This window comes from Patiria miniata, unplaced genomic scaffold, assembly GCF_015706575.1.
Source record: "Patiria miniata isolate m_02_andy unplaced genomic scaffold, ASM1570657v1 HiC_scaffold_20, whole genome shotgun sequence".
NCBI classification, from domain to species: domain Eukaryota; kingdom Metazoa; phylum Echinodermata; class Asteroidea; order Valvatida; family Asterinidae; genus Patiria; species Patiria miniata.
Window position 1 is genome coordinate 2,383,293 of NW_024037059.1, and position 16,459 is coordinate 2,399,751.

At 38.1% G+C, this 16,459-nt stretch overlaps 3 long non-coding RNA genes across 6 annotated transcripts; all 3 read right to left on the bottom strand.

Annotated features, from left to right (window-relative positions):
- Positions 1–1,145: 1,145 nt before the first annotated feature.
- Positions 1,146–16,235, bottom strand: LOC119728651. Of its 3 annotated transcripts, none has more exons than XR_005271110.1 (6): positions 15,170–16,235; positions 14,909–14,995; positions 14,446–14,604; positions 14,116–14,290; positions 1,463–1,637; positions 1,146–1,303 (listed from the first exon to the last, which is right to left on the bottom strand). It is a non-coding gene; the product is annotated as an uncharacterized LOC119728651 (long non-coding RNA). The 3 variants fall into 3 exon arrangements; XR_005271109.1 differs by having other exon boundaries at positions 1,146–1,306; XR_005271108.1 differs by lacking the exons at positions 1,146–1,303; positions 1,463–1,637 and adding an exon at positions 13,412–13,955.
- Positions 4,086–7,736, bottom strand: LOC119728649. 2 transcript variants are annotated; one of them, XR_005271106.1, is made up of 8 exons: positions 7,560–7,736; positions 7,297–7,402; positions 6,972–7,134; positions 6,594–6,717; positions 5,478–6,460; positions 5,141–5,307; positions 4,826–4,959; positions 4,086–4,628 (listed from the first exon to the last, which is right to left on the bottom strand). It is a non-coding gene; the product is annotated as an uncharacterized LOC119728649 (long non-coding RNA). The 2 variants fall into 2 exon arrangements; XR_005271105.1 differs by having other exon boundaries at positions 6,594–7,134.
- LOC119728650 lies at positions 7,899–12,674 on the bottom strand. The gene is made up of 5 exons (XR_005271107.1): positions 12,329–12,674; positions 11,999–12,161; positions 11,662–11,823; positions 8,168–11,498; positions 7,899–8,068 (listed from the first exon to the last, which is right to left on the bottom strand). It is a non-coding gene; the product is annotated as an uncharacterized LOC119728650 (long non-coding RNA).
- Positions 16,236–16,459: the final 224 nt, after the last annotated feature.

Sequence of the window (16,459 nt, forward strand, 5' to 3'; positions counted from 1 at the left end):
ATGCCATATTTTCAATGGGGAGCGCCAATAAAATCCTAAAATCATTCATACTATATTAACTAATGCACCCTTGTCACGGCTATTTCTTCTTTAGTGGGAGACCGTTCGCTAGTACATCACAATCCTTCTTTTTGCTAATGCAATTTTTTTTTTTAACGGAATTTATTTTGGGGGGGCTAGACAAAATTTGGGGGGCTACAGCCCCCCCCCCCCCTAGCCCCCCGTAGAACCGCGCCTGCAGAGGAACATGTTAGGATTCAACAGATTAGTCTATAAGCATCTACATGGTACATGATCAGAAATGTGTTCACTTTATTTTTGTTCTTGGGGTTGTTGTCATTGTTTTAATTTTGTTTGGGGGTTCTTTCTATTTGTTTAATTTGCTGATAAACTTACCTCATGAATCAGAAATGACATAATCAGCAAGCAGGCTTGTCAGTCATCTGTTGGTCCCTGCTTCCGGTTCCCAAACATCTTTCATTCTCCTCAAGTAATGGCTTGAGATGTTTCTGATGACAATCTCCATCCTGTAAAATAAAAAAAAAAACACTTCTCGGCCTGGGCCAACTAGGTCACATTAGTAAGAATTCCTGCTTGGCTGGCAACAAAGTAAAAGAGAGTTTCATTTATTTTATATTTTCTTGTGTAAGTTGTGCTTCCTTATCCACGAGAAGAGTCTTTTAAAAAGTCTTGTACTTTGTTTCAGGATTGTAGCTGTTAAGGCAATGCTCCAGGCATTGCCCTCCTTTTTACATCAATGTGTTAAATCATTATTTTTTAGTAAATCCACCTCACAAAACCTCAAACTGCAGGTTCAATAAGCAGAGACAACACTCATCTGTTGGTCCTCCTCCCTGCTTCCTGCTCCTTAGTTCCAGCTGAAGTGGGGCAGGAATAGCAAGGTCATCCTTAACCATAAACTTCTTCATCTAGCCACTGTCATCCATGTATAACAGGCTCCATTTTCTATTAACAGATCAAAAATGAAGAGAAAAGAAGAAATTTCAGAATCAGGATTGATGAGATATGTAATTCATCCTGCGAGGGGGAATTTAACCAGACAAGTGAAAAATAGTCTTTTTTAACACAGTTTATCATTGTTCATTTGTTTTCCTTTTTGAAACTTACTTCAAAAAAAAAAAATGGGAAGCCCGACAAGCAGGTCATCCGTTCATCTGTTGGTCCTCCTCCCTGCTTCCGGCTCCTTAGATCCAGCTGAAGTGGGGTGGGGAGGGCAAGGTCATCCTCAACCAGATGATTCTTCATCCAGCCACTCTCGTCCATGTATAACAGGCTCCATTTTCTACTAACAGATCAAAAATGAAGAGAAAAGAAGACATTTCAGAATCAGGATTGATGAGATATGTAATTCATCCTGCGAGGGCAAACTTAACCAGACAAGTGAAAAATAGTCTTTTTTATGACAGTTTACCATTGTTCATTTTTCCTTTTTGAAACTTACTTGAAAAATATAAAATGGGAAGCCCAACAAGCAGGTCATCCGTTCATCTGTTGGTCCTCCTCCCTGCTTCCGGCTCCTTAGTTCCAGCTGAAGTGGGGTGGGGATGGCAAGGTCATCCTCAACCAGATGATTCTTCATCCAGCCACTCTCATCCATGTATACCAGGCTCCATTTTCTATAACCAGATCAAAAACAAAGAGAAAAGAAGACATTTTAGAATTGAGATTGATGAGATATGTAATTCATTCTGTGATGGGGAAATTAACCAGACAAGTGAAAAAAGTCTTTTTATGACAGTTTACCATTGTTCATTAATTTTCCTTTTTGAAACTTACTTCAAAAATCAGAAATGGGAAGCCCGACAAGCAGAGTCGTCAGTTCTTCTGTCGATTGTCCTCCCTGCTTCCGGTTCCTATTTTCATCTGTTGAAAGAAAGTTTACTGAAAACATTTAAAAATCTGAACTCCAACCTCTGGCAAGGCAATTAAACAGCAAAATACCACCACAAGTTTTACACTTAGTCTTTTAACATTAACATCATTGTCCTTTTTGCTTCTAGAGGAAACCAACCTTGAAATTTAGAAATGGGTAGCCCTGAAAGCAGCGTCATCAATTCATCCTTTGGTCCTACTCCCTGCTTCCGGTTCCTTGGAGGGATTTGTTTCCATCCTGACAAAGCAGCCTCTCCTCATCCAGTCAGTCTTAGGCTTGTAGATGTTCATTCTTTGCTGAATGAGCTACAGGGAGAAAGAAAACTCGACCCAGCCTAGCTAGGTCACACTGTATCTCTACAGATGGTTAGAAAAGAGCTTATTTGATGACAATCTGGGCCAACAAAATATTTATTATGAGAAAAAAAGAAAGAAGCAAAATTGTTTTTAAAAAAAGCTGCATATTGTTCACGTTTACTTTGATAAATCCAAAAAGGTACAAATACAAGGGCACATATGTATGACTACTGAAGGCAATAATGTCGAATGAGTTCTAGCTGCCAATCCCTGCTGACTGGACTTACTCTAAATTGAAGACAGTTAAGGCGACAATCAGGCGACTTAATGCCAAAGTGCATCCCTGCCGATCATTGAAGATCGGACTTACATTTCTTTTCTAATAAAAAAGGGGACTAAAAAACACTTTTGAAGACGGCATAGTGGTGTGTCACCGCCGGTTCTGAAGGAGACAAAATAACAAAGTTGTTACTGCCGATCATTGAAAATCGGTCTTACTGTTTAAAATACAAGACATGCCTGGGAATTATTTTTGAAAGTTGACATATAAGCCACAGGTATCACTGCCGATACATTTACAGATCGGACTTACTGATTAATTATAATACACAGCCGAGTTAAATCTTCTGAAAATGACACATGACATTTCCTGAGATGCAGATCAAGAGTGGAGGAAAGCTGAACATTTTGAAATAACAATTCGCGAGGAGAGATGGTGGCAAGTACACTATGGCCCGAGTTTTTCGATGAAAAAAAAAGACCGGAAATTAACCTATTTCGTATCATGTCGTAAATCATTTTGTTGTTATCTTGTTTCCTTTAGTATCATTTTGTTAATTGTTATTTTTCTCACCACCGCTAATCGCATTGCATCGTATCGTAACGTATCGTAACGTATCGTGGTGTATCGCATCGTGTTGTATCGTATCGTATTTTGTAGTATCGTGCAATGTCGTATCCACCTTTAAGAAATAAATAACTCCGATTTTTCCAGTATCACTTCTTTTTTTCTTTTTTTGGGGATGGGAAACAAATACCATTTTTCAAATACTTTTATTTCACCGCCGCTTTGTGTTAACCTTAATAATTATTTTCGTTGCGTGATATTTTTTTTTCAAACGTGTCCGATTAACTCATTTTCGTGGCCGAATTTTACAAGGAAGAATCCAAATTCCCTGGATGTGTCATTTCGCATCGCATTGTACCGGTACATCATTTAATTTCTTTCGTTTTCTGAGTGAGAAAAAGATCACTTTTTAAAATATAACTTCTCTCAATACCGCTATCATATCGTACCTTTGAGAAATAAGTAACACTGATTTTAAGTATTATTTCTTTCTCTACAACTTTGATTTTATTCTGTTTTTGTCAGAGATCTGTGAAAAGTATGACTAGGATTTTCAAAAATCACTGGAAGAAACGCATAACACCGGAAATAATCACACCGTACCCATGAAATAATCACACCGTACACATGAAATAATCACACAGTACACATGAAATAATCACACCATACACATGGAATAATCACACCATACACAGAGGGCATGCAAATCGTGGCTAAAATAATGACTGAAGATTTTTTTTCTTCTTACTTTCAATCATCACTTTTTCAAAGAGGAAATTCACTTTCTTTGGTTAACAGACAGTTCTAATAAAACCGACTGTACAATTATTTCTTTATTATATTTGCCGGGGGGGGGGGGGGGTTTCTTGGACAGGATGGATTCCGTTTCTTTCTCAATGGTCATGGCCAACATTGTCCATAGTGTTATTGCTCAAGTTTTGTTTCTTGTAAATCGTGTTTGCTCAAGAAAAATTTATGAAATCCAATACCAATTGTACAATGACAGCGCACCAGGCACTGTTACATCTCAGTTCTTCCTCGTCTTCCTCCTGGAATTTAACATTTTATCAGCAGTCGTGTTTTAATTTTTACCGTAGACTTATGATAAACCTAATTTAAGGCTTCAGGATAATATTCCAAGTAGTGTGACTTTTGTTCGTTGCAGTTCGTCTTTACTGAATGATATTTTCTTGGAATGTCATTGACGATTCAACGATAAAATATATCAGGCATAAAGCCTTTTCAGCCTTCCGACTTCGTTCGTTCCAGATGTTGCCATTTATGTTCATCTCATCTCTAGGAATGTCATTGACTGTTCAAATATTTCTTTCAATTATAATGAAGTTTCTTGCCCAATTCTTCGATGGGGGTTTCACTCCATAAAGAAGTGTGTCAGACACTGTCAAAGTTTCTAAGTTTGTAGTGGATTCCTAGCAAGCTCAGCAAGCAGAGTCCATAGTCCTCTGTTGGTTCTCTTCCCTGCTTCCTCCTCCTTAGCGTCAGCAGAAGTGGAATGAGGAGGGCAAAGTCAGCCTCAACCAGAAGCGTCTTCATCTAGCCACTTTCATGCAGGTATGACTGGCTCCATTTTCTATTACAATATCAAAAACAAAGACAGAAGAAAACAATTCAGAATCCTTGTTGACAAGAGATACACCATTCTGCGGGAGGGAACTTAACCAGAAGAGTAAAAAATAGTCTAAATGTGACATTAATAATGTCACATGTAGACTATTTCTTACTCTTCTGGTTATTCTATTATCCATTAGTTGACCTTTTCAAACTTACCTAAAATATTAGAAATGGAGAGCCCAGTAAGCAGGGTCTTCCGTTCTTCTGTCGTTCTTCCTCCCTGCTTCCGGTTCCTCGGTCATCCGTGATGATGGTTTCAGGTGTCAAGTTAACAGACAGACTTTCCAGGTCTTCATCATATGAAAACAAAAGGCCAAAACAGTTCAATATAATACACACAAAAGAACTCTGCACTCTGGACGTTATCTTGCGAGGCAATTATGCAGCAAAACACCACCAGATAAGTTACTGATGGTTCCTTCAATTTATGGCACTGTCTTCCTTTTTTATTTCCTTTCAGAGGAAACTAACCTTGAAAATCAGATATGACTAGCTCAGTAAGTAGGGTCTTCAGTTCATCTGTCGGTCCTCACTCCTCCCTGCTTCTGGGTCCTAAGGTACGTCTGTGATGGTTGGGGTGTGTCAAATCAACAAACAACATCTCCAAGTCTTCATCAATCCAAGACTCATCCTCGCTTCTAAACATGATAAAAACAAATGTGGAAACAATGTCAAGTTTAAATTCAAGATAATCTGCATTCGTGTCATTATCTTGCAAGGTAATTAAGCTGCACAGGAGATACAAACAAGCCGTTTCATTTGTGGCATTATCTTCTTTTTCTGTTATTTTCTTTTGGAGAAAACTAACCTTGAAAATCAGAAATGGCTAGCTCACTGCAGAATCATCAGTTCATCTGTTGGTCCTCCTCCCTGCTTCCGGTTTCCTGGGACGGGGAGTGCAATGTCGTCCTCAACCAGTGGCTTCTTCCTCAGATGTATTCGTTAACATCGTCATTTGATTTACGAAAGACAATAGTAAGTTAAGGAAAACGATAGTAGAAACCTTACTGCAGACAATTATTCAAATGCTTTAACAAATAAGTGTTTTTCATTTTTAAAAGGGAGGCTTTCCAACTAAAAAGCCAATCCCCTGAAAAAAATGTTTCAAGAATGAGGAGGGGGCCATTTCTTTTAATTTTTTTGTCAGATTTTTTTTGGTGACATCAAAGAATAAGGTGCGAAAGGGAGACAAAGGCTACGGGATGACCCCCCCCCCCCCCCATCAAAATAATGACGCATTGAAGTGATGTTGATGGCATTTTAACTATTTTGAATTATTTAAATTTAGATTAATATGTTAGAATTTTTGAATGTAATAATTGTCAGACTATGGCCATACACTGTGGTTATCTTTTTGCTTCTTGAAATCAAAAAGGTGCGATATGATATTAAAACATGCAGGAACAACACATGCCAAAATGGAACAGTGAAATCATGCGAACATGCAAACAAAAGCAACAACATAAGCACAGTGTCATTTCCATGTCTTGATGATTTTTGTCTGAAAAGAATTCTCAAAGGTTTGAGCACCGTTTTGTTAGTGCATGAGGCAGGCTGATTCAACTAGGCAGGATGGGGGTGTCCCATAGCCTTAAAAAATGTACTTAGTCCAAAGTCAGGGATTATATTCTAATTTCATTTGTTGCAGTGAATTTTTATCAATTTCTTGTTCTGGTAAGGGGTGGGGGCTGGTGGTTTTAATTAATTTCTTGTTCTGGTAAGTAGTGGGCTTGGCAGCGGTAGCCGGCAAGCCATCTTCCTATGTCGTTGATGGCTAACATCTTGGCGAATCTGCAAATAAGTATAAAAACCAAAAGGCACAGCATTAAATTGACAATTTAAGCAGGCTTGTCACACTGTCAAACTTTTCCAGATTCAAAATTCAACATTCAATTTTTGTTGGGGTGGGGGGGGGTACACTTACCTCATGTATCACAGATGTCATGTTGAGCAAGTAGACTCATCAGTAGTTTCCTGCTTCCGGTTGCCAGACATCTTTCATTCTCCTGAAGTAATGGCTTGAGATGTTTCCTATGACAATCTCCACCCTGTAAAATAAAAAAAGCTTCTCGGCCTAGGCAAACTAGGTCACATAAGTAACAATTCCTATTTGGCTAGGAACAAAGTAAAAGAGACTTTCATTTATTTTTATATGTTCTTGTGTAAAATGTGCTTCCTTATCCATGTCCTTTACAAACTCTTGCACTTTGTTTCAGGATTGTAGCTGTGAAGGCAATGCTCCAGGCATTGTCCTCCTTTTTACATCAATGTGTGACCTCTAATTTTGGTTTAGTAAATCTACCTCACAAATTCTCAAACGGCAGTTCAATAAGCAGAGTCAACGCTCATCTGTTGGTCCTTCCTTCTTCCGGCTCCTTAGATCCAGCTGAAGTGGGATGGGGAGGGCAAGGTCATCCTCAACCAGAAGCTTCTTCACCTAGCTACTATCATCCAGGCTTCATTATCTATTTAAAGATCAAAAACAGGGAAAAGAAAACATTTCAGGATCAGGATTGACGAGATATGTAATTCATTCTGAGGGGGAGCTTGACCAGACAAGTAAAAATTAGTCTTTTTATGACAGTTTACCATATGATTGTTCATTTGCTTTCCTTTTCTAAACGTACTTCAAACTCAGGAATGGGAAGCCCGACAAGCAGGTCATCCGTTCATCTGTTGGTCCTCCTTCCTGCTTCCGGCTCCTTTGTTCCGGAGTCATCCAGACTCCGTTTTCTATTAAAATATCAAAACCAAAGAGAAAAGAAAACATTTCAGAATCAGGATTGACAGGATATGTAATTCATCCTGTGAGCGGTAACTTCTCCAGACTAGTGAAAAATAGTCTTTTTATGACAGATTACCATTCATTGTTTTCCTGTTTGAAACTTACTTTTAAAATAAGTAATGGGAAGCCCGACAAGCAGGTCATCCGTTCATCTGTTGGTCCTCCTCCCTGCCTCCGGCTCCTTAGGTCCAGCTGAAGTGGGGTGGGGAGGGCAAGGGCATCCTCAACCTGCAGCTTCTTCATCCAGCCACTCTCATCCATGTCTACCAGACTCCATTTTCTATTAAAAGATCAAAACCAAAGAGAAAGGAAAACATTTCAGAATCAGGATTGACGGGATATGTAATTCATCCTGTGAGCGGTAACTTCACCAGACTAGTGAAAAATCGTCTTTTTATGACAGATTACCATTCATCTGTTTTCCTGTTTGAAACTTACTTTTAAAATATAAAAAATGGGCAGCCCGACAAGCAGATCATCCGTTCATCTGTTGGTCCTCCTCCCTGCTTCCGGCTCCTTAGTTCCAGCTGAAGTGGGATGTGGAGGGAAGGTCATCCTCAACCAGAAGCTTCTTCATCTGTCCATTTTCATCCATGTATTCTAGTTTCCTTCCTCTATTAAGAAAATCAAAAAGAAAGGGGAAAGGAGATTTAACAAAAAGAATTGATGACAGATGCAATAATTATGTGAGAGGAACTTCTTTTTAAACTTACCTTAGGAATCAGAAATGGGTAGCCCTGCAAGCAGAGTCATCCGTTCGTCCGTCGGTCTTCCTCCCTGCTTCCGGTTCCTCGGAAGGATTCGTTTCCATCCTGACAAAGCAGCATCTCCTCATCCGTTCAGTCTCGCGCTTGCATGTTCATCTCTTGGCTGAATGAGCTACAGGGAGAAAGAAAACTCGACCCAGCCTACCTAGCCTACCATGGTTAGAAAAGACTCCCGGTACTTATTTTAAACCCGGCCAACACAATAGTCATAATTATTATGAGGGAGAAAAAAGAAATAAAAAGCTGCAAATCGATGGGGCTCACTTTGACAAATCCATTAATGCTATTAATACATGAATATACATGTATGAATACTGAAGACAATAATGTCTAACGCTTTTGCCAACCGTTGCACACTGGACTTACTCTCAATCGAAGGCGACATAATGCCACAAGTGTTTCCCTGCCGATTGTTGAAGATCGGACTTACAATATTTCTCTAATTCAAAATGGGGCTAAAAGTTACTTTTGGAGACGGCATAGTGCTACAATACCTATCAACAAAAATAAACATTCTGAAGGAGACAAATATCAGAAGTTTTACTGCCGATCGTTGAACATCGGACTTACTGGTTTACAATCAAGACACGGCTGGAAAGAAAACTTTTGAAGGTGACTATAAGCCACAGGAATCCCTGCCGATGCATTTATAGATCGGACTTACTAATTAATTAAAAACTAAAAGACACAGCTAAACTAAATCTTTTGAAGGTGACACGTGACATGTCATGAGATGCAGATCAAGAATGAAGGAAGAAATCTGAACATTTCGACGAAAAAACAAATCGCGAGGAGAGATGGCTTGGCAATACACTTGACAATAAACATGCGGCATGACTGGTTTTTCTTGTCACTACCGCTTTTTTTCCCAATCAAATAAATTCGTAGCCGATTTCTTTACTTTAGTCTGTCCTTATTTATTTTGTTTCACTTTTTTGCAGTAGAAATCTTACTGATTTAAAAATTTCTGTTTTTTTCTCGAGTTGCAAGCTGGAATCAGTTATTTTCGTGGCCATTGGTTTTGCAAGAAGGTATCGCGATTGACTTATTTCGTATCATTTTGTATTGTTTTACATGCTGTGTTGCATTATTGTGGGTGAGAAAAATAACACTGTTTTAACAAATGTTATTTGTCTCGTGCTCAGCCGCTTTTTTATTCTACCATAACTTCAATTTTCGTCCCATTTATTTTATTTTGTTGGTTGCATGATTTTTTCAGGCTGAATTTTTTTTGCCGAATTATAACACTTTTTATAACACGTATCGTGTCGTATCGCATCGTGTCGTATCGTACCGTGTCGTATCATGGCGTGTCTTATCATGGCGTGGCGAGTCATCCCTCACTTCGAGAAATAAATAACACCGATTTTCAAGTATTATTTCTTTCCCTACATTTTTTTGGGCGAGTATCAATTTTCCAAATATTATTTTCCTCACGACCGGTATCGTGTCGTATCGTATTGTGTCGTATCGTATCGTGTCGTATCGTACCCTCGCGTATTGTACCTTTGAGAAATAAATAACACTGATTTTCAAGTATTATTTCTTTCCCTACATTTTTTATGGGTGAGAAAATAACACTTTTTCCTAATACATGTATTATTTTTCACACCACCGCTATTGTATCGTGTCGGATCATGTCGGATCGTATCGTACCTTTGAGAAATAAATAACACTGATTTTCAAGTAATATTTCTTTCTCTACTTTTTTTATGGGTGAGAACAATAACACTTTTTCCAAACATTATTTTTGCTCACCACCGCTATCGTATCGTGTCGTATCGTGGCGTGGCGTGTCATATAGCCTCTCGAGAAAAAAAATATAACAATGATTTTCAAGTATCATTTCTTTCTTTCATGCATTTCGTCTCACCTCCGCTTTGTTTTAATATACCGGAATTTAATTTTTCTTCGCATTTCTTTCTTTTGTTGTTCGCATGATTTCCAGTTTAATTTCTTTAACTTTCACGGCTGAATTTTTGGACAAAAAAATTCGAAGTTCACCGCTCTCGTATAATCGTATCGTACCGTAAATCTTTTTTTTTTGGACCGTCTTTTTTGTGAGAAAAATAACACTTTTCGAAATATTTTTGTCTCGCCAACATTATCGTATCGTATTGTATCGTTCGTATCGTTTCGTACCCAATCGTATCGTATCGTATCGTATCGTATTGTAACTTTGAGAAAATAAATAACACTGATTTCAAGTATTATTTATTTCTCTCTAGTTTTGATTTTGCGCTATTTTCGTTGGAGTTTATCAAAAAATACTAGAAGAAAATACACTACGCAGGGAATAATCACACCATACACAGAAATGATCACACCATACACAGAAATAATCACACGGCACACAAGGAATAATCACACTGAACACAAGAAATAATCACACCGTACACAGGGAAAATCACATCATACACAGGGAGCAATTCAGAAACAATGTCATTACTCTGGGCTATAAAGTGATGATTGACCTTTTCAAAGAGCAACCTCTTTTTCTTCAGGTCACAAATTATAGTTTGACTCTCTAATGATTTTTATGTTGATTATCGGGCAGGATGGTATCTGTTTCTTTCTTAATGTTCATACAAACAAGTATCAGCCAATGTCCCTTTTGATGACTCAAGAGTTTTTGAATCTTGTTTTCTTTGGAAGGTTTTACTTGTTTTTTTAAATGTGGATAAGGACAGCGCCCCAGATGCTGTGACATCCCAGTTCTTCTGTGTCTTCCTCATCGAATAATAAATTACATGAGCAGTCTTTTTTTTAAACTTAAAACTTATGATCAACCAAATTATAAGGCTTTTAGATTTATTCCAAGTAGCGTGACTAATGTCCATTGCAGTTCGACATCACTGAATTGTGAAACTGTGGCATCTCAGTTCTTCCTTGTCTTCCTCGTCGAATAATAAGTCATGTAAGTAGTCTTTTTTTAACTATAAACCTATGATAAACTTTTTGATAATATTCCAAGTAGTGTGGCTAATGTTGCAGTTCGTCATCACTGAGTTGTGACGCTGTGACATCTCAGTTCTTCCTTGTCCTCCTCGTTGAATAATAAGTCACATAAGTAGTTTTTTTTCAAGCTATAAACCTATGATAAACTTTTGGATAATATCCCAAGTAGTGTGGCTAATGTTCAGTCCTCTAAAGGTTCTCCTCTCTGCTTCCTCCTCCTTCGTGTCAGCAGAAGTGGGGTGAGGAGGGCAAAGTCAGCCGTAAACACAGAAGCCCCTTCATCTGACCACTCTCATCCAGGTATGACAGGCTCCATTTTCTATTAAAATGTCAAAAACAAAGACAGAAGAAAACAGTTCAGAATCAGGATTTTGCAAGAGACGCACTTCATTCTGCAAGAGAGAACCTGACCAGAAAAGTGAAAAACTAGTCTTGATAGGACATTATTCTATTATCTATTTGTAGCTCTTATTTCAACTTACTGTAAAAATCGGAAATGGAGAGCCCAGCAAGCAGGGTCTTCCGTTCTTCTGTCGTTCTTCCTCCCTGCTTCCGGTTCCTCGGTCATATGTGATGATGGTTTCAGGCATCAAGTCAACAAACAGACTCTCCATCCAGGTCCTCATCAATACTCGGCCAGGTTTCTAAATAGAATAAATTATTTGGAGAACAAAAGGCCAAAACAGTTTAATGTTATACTCGGGTAACTCAAGACATTTTATCTTGCAAGGCAATACAGCAGCAAAATACCGACGGATGAGTTACCGATGGTTCTTTTTACTTTATAACACCATCTTCCTTTTCTTTGGAGGAACTAACCTTGAAAATCAGAAATGGCTAGCTCAGTAAGCTGGGTCTTCAGTTCATGTGTCGGTCCTCCTCACTGCTTTCGATTCCTAAAGGTACATCTGTGATGGTAGTTTGGTGTGTCTCCAAATTCGGCATCTCCAAGTCTCCATCAATCCAAGACTCATCCACGCTTCTAAACATGATAGAAAAAAATAGCGAAACAAAGTTTAGTTTAATTTCAAAATAATCTGCACTCGTGTCATTATCATATAAGGCAATTAAGCTGAAAAGGAGATAAACTAGCCTTTTCATTTGTGGCATCATCTTCTTTTCTTTTCTCTTCTTATAGAGGAAACTAACCTTAAGAATCAGAAATGGCTAGCTCACTGCAGAATCATCAGTTCATCTGTTGGTCCTCCTCCCTGCTTCTGGCTCCTGGGACGGGGAGTGCGAGGTCATCCTCAACCAGTGGCTTCTTCCTCATCAGAGGTATCCGTTGTCATCCTCGTTTGATTTAGGATGGTCAATAGTAAGTTAAGGAAAATGATAGAAGGAATCTCACTGCAAACAATTATTTGAATATTTCAATAAGTCAGTGTTTTTCATTGTTGAAAGGGAGGCTTTCTGATTAAAAAGCCACCTCCCTGAAAAAATATCAATACCACCAACTTGACCAACAAAGTTCTGCTTTTTTCCAGATTTTTTTATGTCGAAGGCTATGGGATGAACCCCCCCCCCCCCCCTCAAAATACATTATGCAATGAAATGCTGTTGATTTCATTTTAGTTATTTTCAATGATTAGTTTTCAATTAATAGCTTAACATGTTTTGAGTTTTTTAATGTAATAATTGTCAGACTATGGCCATACACTGTGGTTATCTTTTTGCTTCTTAAAAACAAAAAGGTGCGATATGAAAAAACGTGCAGGAACAACACATGCCAAAAGGGAACAGTGAAATCATGCGAACATGCAAACAAAAACATAAGCACAGTGTAATTTCCATGTCTTGATGTTGTTTTACTGAAAAGGTTTGAATTTTATTTAAAGTGACCACCGTTTTTTTAAGTGCATGAGGCAGGCTCATCAATTAGGCAAGGTAGGGTGTCCCATATAGCCTCTTAACATTTTGCTTAGTCCAAAGTCAGAGTTAAAGTTCCAATTTCATTTGTGGGAGTAAATTTTAATTGATTTTTTGTTCTGATGGGGGGGGGGTGTTAGCGTTAGCTGGCAAGCCATCTCCGTATAGGCTGCTGTTTGACGGTTGGCATCTTGGTGAATCTGTAAAAAGTAAAAAGACCAAAAGCACAGTATTAAAATTGACAATTTTAACTGGTTTGTCATACTGTTGAACTTTTCAAGATTCAAAATTCAACATTCAATTTTTCTTTTTTTTTTGGGGGGGGGGGGTTACACTTGCCTCATGTATCACAGATGTCATGTTGAGCAAGTAGGCTCAGCAGTCATTCCCTGCTTCCGGTTGTCTGACATCTTTCACTCTCCTCAATTAAAGGCTTGAGATGTACCCTATGACAATCTCCATCCTGTAAAATAAAAAAAAAACTTCTCGGCCTAGGCAAACTAGGTCACATTAGTAACAATTCCTGTTTGGCTGTCCAACAAAGTAAAAGATACATTCATTTATTTTGATATTTTCTTGCGTAGGCCTAAGTTGTGTTTCCTTTTCCATGAGAAGAGTCCTTTTGAAAATCTTAGACTTTGTTTCAGGATTGTAGCTGTTAAGGCAATGCTCCAGGCATTGTCCTCCTTTTTACATCAATGTGCTAAATCATTACTTTTAGTAAATCCACCTCACAAATTCTCAATCGGCTAGTATAAATAAGTAGAGTCTACACTCATCTCTTGGTCCTCCTCCCTACTTCCGGCTACTTAGTTCCAGCTGAAGTGGTGTCAGGCGGGCAAGGTCATCCTCAACCAGAAGCTTCTTCATCAAGCCACTGTTGTCCATGAATAACAGGCTCCATTTTCTATTAACAGATCAAAAACAAAGAGAAAAGAAAACATTTCAGAATCAGGATTGACAAGATGTGTAATTCATCCTGCGAGGGGGAACTTAACCAGACAAGTGAAAAATAGTCTTTTTATGACAATTTAAATTTTTTATTTGTTTTCCTTTTTGAAACTCACTTCAAAAATCAGAAATGGGAAGCCCTACAAGCAGGTCATCCGTTCATCTGTTGGTCCTCCTCCCTGCTTCCGGCTCCTTACTTTCAGCTGAAGTGGGATGGGAAGAACAAGGTCATACTCAACCAGAAGCTTCTGCATCCAGCCACTCTCATCCATGTATACTAGGTTCCATTTTCTATTAACAGATCAAAAACAAAGAGAAAGGATTTAAGAATCTGGATTAATGAGATATGTAATTCAATCTGTAAGGGGGGAACAATCAGACAAGTGAAAACTAATCTTTTTATGACGATTTACCATTGTTCATCTGTTTTCCTTTTTGAAACTTACTTTAAAAATCAGAAATGGGAAGCCCTACAAGCAGGTCATCCGTTCATCTGTTGGTCCTCCTCCCTGCTTCCGGCTCCTTAGTTTCAGCTGAAGTGGTGTCAGGAGGGCAAGGTCATCCTCATACAGCCACTGTCATCCATGTATACCAAGCTTCGCTTTCTATTAAAATATTAATCATGAAGACAAAATAAGACATTTCAGCATCAGTTTTGACGAGAAAATCAAGTCATTCTGCACGGGGGAAACTTAATCAGACAAGTGAAACCTCCAAAATCAGAGATGTTATAGCCCGGCAAGCAGGTATCCTCTCTGCCTTGGACTCCTTAGTTTTACATTCAACCAGAAGCTTCTTCATCTTGCCATTTCATCCAGGTAGGCTTGTCTCCAAAACAAAGTGGGCAGAAAACTACAGAAATAGACTTGATGACTGCATTTTGTGAGGAGAACCTTTTTAAAAGCTTACCTTTGAAATCAGAATTGGAATCCCAGCAAGTAGGGTCGTCAGTTCTTGTGTAGTTCTTCTTCCCTTCTTCCGGTTCATAAGTTTCATCTGTTAAAATAAAAATTGAAATAAAAATTAAAAGTATTTTTTAAACATCTGAACTCCAATGTCTTGCAAGGTAATTATTCAGCAGCAAAACACCAGTAGATGATTTACAGTTTAGTATTTTGACATTGACATCACTATCCTTTTCTCTTTTTTATACGTCGTTGGGAAACCAACCTTTAAAATCAGAACTGGGTAGCCCTGTAAGCAGAGTCTTCAGTTCATCTGTCGGTCCTCCTTCCTGCTTCTGGTTCCTCGGAGGTATTCGTTTCCATCCCAACAAAGCAGCCTCTCCTCATCCAGTCAGTCTTACGCTTGTAGATGTGTATTCTTGGCTGAATGAGCTACAGGGAGAAAGAAAACTCGACCCAGCCTGGCTAGGTCACACCGTATCTCCACAGATGGTAAGAAAAGGCTTAATTTTATTGAAATCCCACCCAACAAAATAGTTACGAGGAAAGGAAAGATGAAAGCAAAAGTGTATTAAGAGAGAAGGTAAAAAAGCTACAGAAATCTATAAGCTATTTACAAATACATACATGCATGACTACTGAAGGCAATATAATATCATACACGTTCTGCCAATCGTTGCAGACTGGTCTCACTTTAAATCAAAGACAAGTTAAGAGTATAAGTACATGCTGACATAATGTATCCCTGCCAATCGTTGAAGATCGGACTTACTTTTTTTCTAATGCAAAACAAGACTAAGAATTACTTTTCGAGATGGCATAGTGCCATACATATAGTCACTGTTGGTGGTTCTATTAGACTTTTAAAAATTCTTCTTCACAAATATCAGAAGTGTAACTGCCGATCGTTGAATATCGGACTTACTGTTTAAAATTCAAGACACGGCTGGAAAAAAAAACTTTTGAAGATGACATAAAGCCACCAGAATCCCTGCCGATGCATTTATAGATCGGACTTACTATTTAATTAAACATTATTAGACACGGCTGAACTAAATGTTGTAAAGGTGACACATGACATGTCCCGAGATGCAGATCAAGAATGGAGGAAAAAAGCTTAACATTTCAACAAAGAAACAACTTTCAAAGAGTGATGGCTTGGCATACACTTGACAATAAACCTGTGGCATTGCATTTGTTTTTTTGTCACTACCACTTACTTTTCCCATAAAATATATTTGTTGACGATTTTCTTTATCTGTCCTTTTTAAAAAAAATATTTGCAGTAAAAATATTACTAATTTAAAAAGATATGTTCTCTCTATTGAATTTCAAGCTGGAATCATAGTTATTTTTGGGGCCAATTTTTTTTGTTTTTGCAAGAAGGTATCGCGGTTGACTTTCTTCGCATCGTTTTGTATTGTTTTTCATTTTGTGTTGTATTTTTGTGGGTGAGAAAAATACACAATTTAACAAATTTAACCAGTATTATTTGTCTCATGCAAAACCGCATATTTCTTTATTTTACAATAATTTCAAGTTTTTCCCATTTTTT